Raw genomic sequence first — 10145 nt, forward strand, 5'->3', positions numbered from 1 at the left:
GGAACGAATTAGAACATCAAGAATAATAGCAATGGCTGGGCACGGTGGCTCACGCTTGTAATCCCAGCACTTTGGGAGGCCGAGGTGGGGTGGGGGGGGATCACCTGAGGTCAGGAGTTCGAAACCAGCCTGGCCGACATGGTGAAACCCCGTCTCTACTAATAATACAAAAATTAGCTGGGTGTGGTGGTGTACGCCTGTAATCCCAGCTACTCGGGAGGCTGAGGCAGAAGAATTGCTTGAACTCAGGAGGTGGAGGTTGCAGTGAGCTGAGATAGCACCATTACACTCCAGCCTGGGTGACAAGAGTGAAACTCTGTAGAAGAAGAAGAAGAGGAAGAGGAAAAGGAGGAGGAGGAGGAGGAGGAGGAAGAAGAAGAAGAAGGAGAAGGAGAAGGAGAAGAAGAAGAAGAAGAAGAGCAATTGCAATAATAATCATAGCAGCAACACCTGCAATGGATTGAAACACATGGCTCATCATGTTAGGAAAAAAAAATCTGTGATCATCTTTGGAGATTGCTAGGGCACACCTATTATTCTAAAAACTTGTAAATAACAGGAAAGAATCGAGCATTCCCAAAAGCAAAAGCAAGGAAAGAATCACTCAGCCTATAGCAGCACCAGGGAAGGTAAATAGGTCATCAGCTGGGATAGCACAGCACTGGGCAATCAGAGGGTAGGGCTTAGTGCTGGGCTTAGAGTCTGGACATTTCCATTTTTTCCTGCTGTTCCTAGTTCTTAAATTTCAGCATACCTTGCTTGGTCTGGCCTACAGGTTGCTGATATGAGCAATGATCAGGCCACCATAAAGAAACGGACTGTTGCACTTAGCTATTGCCACAAAATTTCTGTAAAACCTCAGAGGCTTCCCACAAGAAGCATTTATTTTTGCTCACGAGTCTGTTGGTTGGCTGGGCAGCCTTCCTGATCTGATCTGGGCTTGGCAGGACTCATCCATGTGCTTGTGTTCAGCTGAGGGTCAGCTAGGTGGCCCTGCTGACCTTGACTGCATATGTGGGGCCTCAGCGGGGACAACTGGGCCAGCTTGGCTGCGCTCCATGTGTCTCATCCTCCAGCAGGCTGGTCCAGGAGTGGTCCATGGTGGTTGCAGAGCTCCAAGGGAGAACAGAAGCAGCTCAGACCTGACACATGGCCACTTCTGCCTTGTTCTATTGGCAAAGGAAGCCACAAGGCAGCTCAGTTTCAAGGATTTGGCAAAAGAGACTCCATCTCTAGCTTCAAGAGGTGTGGTGCTGGTTCAACTGAGAGCTGGCCCAGCCATGGGCATCCAGACCATTCCCTTTGCCATCTTGAGCCCTCAGGTCCTGTGTCATCTCCCTGACTTTGTGTGGGGGCATCAAGAGCAATTTTGGTGAGAACTTGAACCCAGAAACTGATGAACAGTTTGCTCCACTTGCATGTGCCACTCCAATATCACTCCATGTGCACACTCACACTAACGTGTGCACACATACACGTGTGCACACACTTATGTGTACACACACATGCATACGTGTGCACACATACACGTGTGCACACATTCACACTCGTATGCACACACTTATGTGTACACACACATGCATACGTGTGCACATATGCACATGGGTGCACACAGACTTACACGCATGTGTGCACACTCACCCATATGTGTTCTCACACACGTGTGTGCACTGGCACGTGTGTGCACAATCACTCACGTGTGCACACACCTTACTCTCACATGCATGCGCATGCACCCACATGCACATGTGCACACACACGTGTGCACACACTAACACACACCTACACGTGCACACACATTCACACTCACATCCTCACATGAATTTACACACACGTGTATGTGCACACACATTCATGCCCACCCTCACACATTCACACACCATCACACACATCCACACACTCACATCCACACACATTCACACACATCCACCTCACATGCACACACATGTGTGCACATGCTCACACCCTCACACACACTCACCCCTATGCTCACACACCCCTATGCTCCTGCCATTGGGAAGCTGTGGGCTCCCTGGCCCCCAATCTAACATTAGACAAGTCCAGTGGAAGAAAGCCAGTTGGCCTCTGATTACTCAGTTTCCCCCTCTCAGCGGCAGGAGGATGAAGGCCAGTGTGGATCCCCATCCCAGCTCTGATGCTAACTGGGGGACCCCAGCAGGAAACCTGCCTCTCTGGGCCTCAGTGTCCCCTTTTGTAGATTGTAGGAAGGGATCCAGATGCTCTCCCTGGGCCCTTGCGGCCTGGCGGCCGATGATTCCACGAGCGGCTTCCTCCTCTCCCTCAGTTGGGCCATATGGACAGAAGCCTCTGAGCCAGGAGGGACCTGAGAACTTCCCAGAGGCAGCAGCTCGCAAGCAGAGTGGATTTCCAAGCCCCACGCGAATAGCAAGGATTTCACATGAATATGTGTGAACTCAGGAGAGTTGGCTGCGGGAGAGCAGAGGCAGCCGGGAGCGAGCGGCAGCACAGCAGCAGTGGCAGCCCGGTGAGTACCCTCCGCCCTTCCAGGGGGGCAGTCCAGGCCGCCCAGCCCTGAGGCGTAGCAGGGGAACTGGCGCAGGAGCACCTGGGATCCCCGGGAAAGGAAAGAGATAGAGCTGCTCATCAGAGGAGGGTGCGGCCCTCCCTGTGTGTCTCATCCCCCACCTGGCACTAAGGGGCTGGACGGCTCCTGGGGCCCTCTGAAGTCCTTGCCTCCCACAGACAGGGAACCACCAGCCTAGAGCCCATGGGCCCCATTGCACAGGTGATGGGGTAAAGGAGGGGCCTCTGTCTTCTCTCCTCAAAGCCAGTGGCTGAGATGACTCAGGCATCCCCTAGAGACCCTGGGGCCCTAACCGTTCTCCCAGGGAAATGGAGTGTAGGTCCCCACTCCAACCCAGCCCCAGACTGGGCAGAAAGGTGATTCCTGCTGAGATGCAGGCACCTTGCAAGAAAAAGAGAAGGACCCGGCAGGGCTTCTTAGCTGGAAAGGAGCTGAGGGGCAAATTGTTTCACCTCTCATTTATAGATGAAGAAATGGAAGCCCAGGGCAGGAAAGGGGCTGTCCCTGCACCTGGCCCTTAGTGACAATGGAGAGCACAGTGGCGTAGAGCAGAACCCTGCCAAGGGGCCAAGCTTGGGGAGTGGGAAGGGAGGGGAGGCCTGCATCCACCATGGTGTGTTTGCATCTGTTGGCATCCTTTCTAGGCCGGTGGGGCAGGTCTAGGCTGTCCTGGAAGGGCTAAGATTGGAGGAACCCGGGCCCAGCCTCCCGGCTCTGGCATCCAGATAGATGCCATGGGGTCAGACTTAGACAGAAGGGGTGAATTCATACCTGATCCACAAAGTGGTGGGGCCACAGCAACCAATGGGCAAAGTAGATGGAGCATCCTCAGGAGCCTGGAGCACCCACCACCCTCACAGCCACCCATCTGGCAGATGGGGAAACTGAGGCCCAGAGAGCCTAAGCAACTTGCCCAAAGTCATGCAGCTGGTTAAGCTCATTGAATAGTAGGGTGGATTCTTACCAAGCTGATCCCAAGGCCTATTAGCTTAACCACTAAGTAAAACTGCCTCCTCTCAGATGTGCAGATGTGCAGGGCCTCCCCACCCAGATGTGCGCTTGTAAATTTTGTCCAAGACACCCTCTCTTCCAGCTGGTAATGCCCCATTCCAGGCAACAGCTGCAGCCCATGAACAAAGCTGCTTTTGGCTCTTCATGTATAAAGGTGATAAACCTGCTCACAAGACAAGTCCTGGCTGCTCAGGGCAGCTCAGCCTAGGACTCTGGGGCAGCCTGTCACTGAATGTCCTGAGCTCAGTTTCCTCATCTGCAAAATGGGAATATTAATAGTACCAACCTCATAAGGTTTTTAAAATAATAGAAGCTAAAGGGCATGGCAATGGCATGCCTCCTGGGTACCAGGCACTGTGCTAGGCACAAGGTTGGGTATTAACTCTTTTAAAACTCACAGCAACCATAGAAGGCTGAAATTGGGGCAGTCCAGTGGCTTTTCTGACTGCACTCAGACAAGACAAACATCTGTGATCTAGTAATTAAAGTGTTCAATCTTGTGTTATGTCACGACTTGATTTGGGGCCCCTCGGTTCTCAGCCCGGGCACGTGGCAGGTGAGAAAGGGTGTCTGGTGGGCTTCCTCTCCCTTTTCCCACTGGATTTCCCTCCTCCTCCCCAGCCAGCCAGCTAACTGTGGCTTCTGCCCTCTCCAAGGCTGAATAATGGGGAAAGAGGGGAACGGGGTAGGAATGCATACTTGTCTGATACTGTTGGAAGCTAGCGTTACCTCCCTGAGACTGGCAGAGGAAAAGCTGACTTCTCTGCAGGTGTTTTCATGGGTTCTACGGAGATGCCCCCCACACTTGGGATCTCTCTGCTGTGTCCCCCCGACAAAATTCCTCCCTCAACTCAAGAGGAATCTGTCAGGTCCACTATGCAGGCTGTACATTGAAATGTCTCCCAGGAGTCACCTTAAAGCCAGCCTCTCTGCCTTAAGACAAAGAAGGACGCATCCCCCTCCCCCATATACAGTGCTCAGATGATTCTATAAGTTCTCTCCCAAAACCCACTCTCAATCCCCACTCCCAACCCCATGGGGGAGGTGCGAAAGGCATCTAGCAGGTTCTCAGCCACCTGCTTTCCGCACGTCCCACTGGGCCATCTACAGCACAGCTCACTTCAGTACCTGATCTCAGCTGAAACCTCCCTTTAACATCTCTGATAAATACATCAGCCTTCAAGGCCCACAGCCTGTCCCATTCTCCCACACTGCTGTTTCTAGTCTTTGGTTTACTGGTCTGCAAAATGGGCTGAATAACACTTACCTTACAGGGCTACTGGATGGTTCTGTGGTCTTATACAGGTGACGGCTCTTTATAAACTGTGAAAGGGCTGTGCATATGAGGGGCTGTTACTACCACTGCTCATTCATTGGGTGATGACATGCATTTTGGTGATGTCTAGGTATTTTATGTGTCTCTGCTACAGGCAGCTCTTCCTCTGGTGGGTATCTTGCAGATTCCTAGAGGCAGGGGACAGTGGCTTTTCCCTCTTCCACCTGTCCGTCCCTGACATGCATGCATTTGTGTTTTGGGCATGCTAACTGATTGGTTAGTAAGAAAAAGACAGTCCTCCTTCTGGGTGGCACAGAGCCGGGGCGTGGGCCAGGTAGCCTCTGGAATGTGGCGGATGGGTTAGTCCCTGGCCCCAGGGTGCAGAGGTGCTGGTGGTGGCTGCAGAGGGCTAGGAAAAGAGAGGAATTTGCAATCTCAGGAACTGTGTGACACTTTCACGCTCATGATTTCACTTAACCTGCCTGTTGACAGGGAGCCTATTTTTGTAGGTGTTTTCTCCTGGGGATCACAAGGTCTCCATTTTCTCAAATTTCTCACCACTTGCCCAGGAGAGATGTTGTTAATTACACATGTGCTCCCTTCTGGGGCTGCGCAGGCCCAGTCTGATCTGAAAGCCCACGAAGAGCCCAGCTGAACCGCATGGGGCTGGTCCTTCCCCACCCCAGAAGGTCCACAAACCTGCCACACACCACTGTGGGTCTCAGATGCAGTGTTCACCTGTCCCTGGTGAAATGACAACTATACAGGCAGAGTGGTGAGGGGCTCACCAAGTTAAAATTGTTAAATTTTAAGGTTTTGTGTTTGTATCTTTTTTTTTTTTTTTTTTTTGAGATGGAGTCTTGCTCTATCGCCCAGGCTGAAGTGCAGTGGCACGATCTTGGCTTACCTCCATCTCCTGGGTTCAAGCGATTCTCCTGTCTCAGCCTCCCGAGTAGCTGGGATTACAGGCGTGCGCCACCATGCCCAGCTAATTTTTGTATTTTTAGTAGAGATGGGGTTTTACCATGTTGGCCAGGATGGTCTCAATCTCCTGACCTCATGATCCACCTGCCTCGGCTTCCCAAAGTCCTGGGATTACAGGCGTGAGCCACCGCGCCCAGCCTGTATCTTAAAATTATGTCCTTTCTACTTCTTTGGTGTTAAAATATCTTTTCTAGATGATGGTGAAAACATGGATGACTTTTTGCATGAACTTACTTGGGGAAGTAGAAAACTGGCAGACTCATTTGGTCCCAATTTGTTTCTCATTTGCTGATCTGTGAACAACAAGCATTTCAGAACTATTACTCCCAGGAGTGAAGTTCAAACATTTGTTCCTTCATCTGACAAAGCCAGGACTCAAACCCAAAAGTACTGGAATTCCATAACGTCAGCACTCTTCCTACTGAGAGATGGGAGTCTGGGTCCATTCCTGTTCTGCCGCTGAGGTGCTGTGCAACTGGAAGGAAAATACTCGTCCTCTCTGAACTTCTGTTTTCTTATCTCTAAATCACACCTAATAATCCATGCCTGCCTCTCCCTTAGAGTGAGATGCGGGCTGTAAATGTTCATTATTACATCTGAGGAAGGGAAAGACCGATGGGCGGGGTGGGTCCCCCCTCACCCCAAGTTCTTCATTGTTCTGCCATGTGTTTCTCTTGTCCAGTGTTCATGGACTCCCAGCCAAGGCAATCTTTAGCAATGTCCTCAGAAACTGTAGAGTCTCCCCAGATATGTCCATTTTGTGCTGCTATCACAGAATACCCAAGACTGGATAATTTATAAACATCAGAAATGTATGCCTCACAGCTCTGGAGGCTGAGATGTCCAAGATCAAGGTGCCAGCAGATTTGGTGTCTGGTGAGAGCCCCATTCCTCACTTACTTCCGAGGTGGCGCTTTGTTGCGGCATCTTCCGTGGGGGACAAATGCTGTGTCTTCACATGGTGGAAGGCATGAGGGCAAAAGGACCTAAGCTAGTTCCCTCTCTGCCTTTTATAAGGCATGAGTCTACTAATAAGGCAGAGCCCTCATGACTTAACCATTTTCCAAAAGGCCCCACCTCCTAATGCCATCACAATGGAGATTAAGTTTCAACATGAATTTTGGAGGGGACACATTCAAACCACAGAAGGTGGGGAAGAAGAAAGAGATTGAAGAAGAGAGAAAAAGGAAAGAGAAGGAGCATGGGGCAAGGGAGATGGGGACAGCAGGGGAGCAGGCAGAGGACCCTTGTTTTGGGTCCACGTCCTCCCTGAAGACATCCCTGAGTTCCACAATCAGGAACGCTTCTCCCTTCCCCCACCGAGCCTCCTCTACCTTGCTAGTCTCTGAGAGCAGGACATCCAGCCTTAATTCGTCGTTGCATTCCCAGTCCCTGAACTTGGTGCTCATAGTAAACACTTAACAATTGTTTGTTGGACTGAATTGCAAACTGCTCTTGCTCCTCCTACTAAACTCTAAGTCATTTGAGGACATGGACTTTGTGTTTTACTCCTGTATGGATTCATTCTGGGAAAATGTAACAATCAGGAGAAACTTAAGTTATGCTGCTGTAACAAACAGCTCAGTGGCTTAACACAACAAAGGTTTATTTCTTCCTTCTGTTCTGTGTCTCCTGGAGGCTCTGTTCACTCAGGGACCCAGATGGATAAGGCAGGCTCTGCCTGGAACACTGATAGTCACTGTGACAAAGGGAAAAAGAGCCCTGCAGAGTCACGTGCTGACACCTAAATGCTCCACCCAGAAGCTATGCGTTTACTTCCACTTGCATTGGTTTAACCAAAACAAGTCACGTGGCCATGCCAAACTTGAAGGCACCCAGAATGTAAGGGCTGGAACAATAGGGAGATAACAGTTGTGTCTGGCACTGGAGACAGCAATAGGGGGCACAGATGCAGACTCTGCGGATGGCCAAACTTGGACTTGAATGCCAGCTCAGCCATTTCATGATATATCACCTTGAGCAAGTCCTTTCACTGCCCTGAACCGAGGTTATCACAGCCGTAAAAAATACTTTCAGGAATTATCAAAGGACCATTGTGAGGATAAGAAATAACTTATTTGAAGTGCCTAGGAAAGAGCAAGTCCTCAAAAAATGTTTATGATAAGCTCTTATTAATCTGGCACCAGTGCAGAAACAACGTGGGGCTCTATCACTGTTAATTGGTTTAGAAAGTTCCAGAGAGGGCCAAGCGTGGTGGCTTGTACCTGTAATCCCAGCACTTTGGGAGACCAAGGTGGGTGGATCACCTGAGGTCAGAAGTTCAAGACCATCCTGGGCAGCATGGCCAAATCCTGTCTCTACTAAAAATACAAAAATTAGCTGGGCATGTTGGTGACGCCTACAGTCCTAGCTACTTGGGAGGCTAAGGCAGGAGAATTGCTTGAACCTGGGAGGTGGTGGTTGCAGTGAGCCCAGATTGCGCCATTGCACTCCAGCCTGGGTGACAGAGCAAGACTCCATCTCAAAAAAAAAAAAAAAAGAAAGTTCCAGAGAGGTGAGTGATGAGATAGGATCATTAGCAACATCATCTTGAAACCCTCACCCAAAAGTGAACCCCAAAACATCCACAGCACCTTGCCAATTTCCAAGGACTTTCTTACCATTTTCGACCCTCACAATAAACTGAGGCACAGTGAGCAGCCTTCAGTATCTTTATTTTATGGAAATGTAGAGTAGCTCAGTGCCATTTCACATTTTGCCCAAAATCACAGCAAATAATCAAGATAAACAACTAGGATAGGCAATATTTAGCAATGTCCTCAGAAACTATATAGTCTTTCCAAATACGTCCATTTTGTGCTGCTATAACAGAAGACCTGAGACTGGGTAATTTATAAAGAACAGAAATTTATGCCTCACAGTTCTGGAGGCTGAGACATGCAAGTTGAAGCAATAGCTAAAATTTAATGAGTGTTTACTATGTGCCAGGCAGTGTTCTAAGAATGGGGTTGGCAAATTACAGCCCACAGATCACACCTGGCTCACCATCTGTTTCTGTAAGTAAGTTTTTGTTTTGTTTTGTTTGAGACAAGGTCTCACTCTGTCACTCAGGCTGGAGTGCAGGGGCGCAGTCTTAGCTCACTGCAGCCTTGACCTCCGGGGCTCAAGAGATCCTCCCACCTCAGCCTCACGAGTAGCTGCGACATGTGTGTGCCACCACACCTGGCTATTTTTGGTATTTTTTTTGGTAGGGGTGAGGTTTCACCATGTTGCCCAGGCTGGTCTCAAACTCCTGAGCTCAACCAATCTGCCCACCTCAGCCTGCCAAAGTGCTGGGATTACAGACATGAGCCACTGCACCCAGGCATAAATAAAGTTTTATTGGAACACAGCCACACCCATTTGGGTATATATTGCCTATGTCTGCTTTGCACTACAATGGAAGAGTCACGTGTTTGCAATCGAAGTTATATGGGTCCCCAAAGCCCAAAATATTTACTATCTGATTCTCTCTTTTTTTTTTTTCTTTTGAGATGGAGTCGCGCTCTGTCACCGAGGCTGGAGCGCAGTGGAGCGCAGTGGAGCGCAGTGATCTCGGCTTACTGCAAGCTCCGCCTCCCAGGTTCACACCATTCTCCTGCCTCAGCCTCCCGAGACTACAGGCACCCGCCAACACGCCCGGCTAATTTTTTGTATTTTTAGTAGAGACAGGGTTTCACCATATTAGCCAGGATGGTCTCAATCTCCTGACCTTGTGATCCACCCGTCTTGGCCTCCCAAAGTGCTGGGATTACAGCCGTGAGCCACCGTGCCCAGCCTACTATCTGATTCTTGACAGAAAAAGTTTGCCAACCCTGCTCTGAGTAGTTGTCATGTCTACTAATAATCAGGTTAGTGTCAGATCCTGGAAATGAGAGACTCAATGGAGACAGTGCTATTTGGGAAGTCACAGCATAATCCCTCTGGTGATCCACTCTGAGCATCACGTGTTGATCACACCTCCTAGGCTGAAGGGAGCCATGTTAGTTAGCCCTTAAAAATGTCAAATGGCTTCCCCCACCCCTTAATGCCAGCAGATTCTTATCCTGTGTTTTCTCAGCCATCTCCTTGGAGGTGCCTCTAGTCACTGAAAACCTTGCTCAAGAGCCTATATGTCCTTTTCCCTCTATTTCTCTGCATAGGGTCCAACGCTGTCCCTTGCCCCCTTTGTTCACCAATATAGGTCAGACCTATCACAAAATAAATGGCACAGAGGCTTCCTGAAGACACACATATTTTGAGCACAGAACAGTGAGGCTGAGCCCTTATCAGCCAAGAGCGCTTGCAGAACCACAGAGAATCTGCTGC

Source organism: Gorilla gorilla, chromosome 9 (assembly GCF_029281585.2).
Source record: "Gorilla gorilla gorilla isolate KB3781 chromosome 9, NHGRI_mGorGor1-v2.1_pri, whole genome shotgun sequence".
NCBI lineage: Eukaryota > Metazoa > Chordata > Mammalia > Primates > Hominidae > Gorilla > Gorilla gorilla.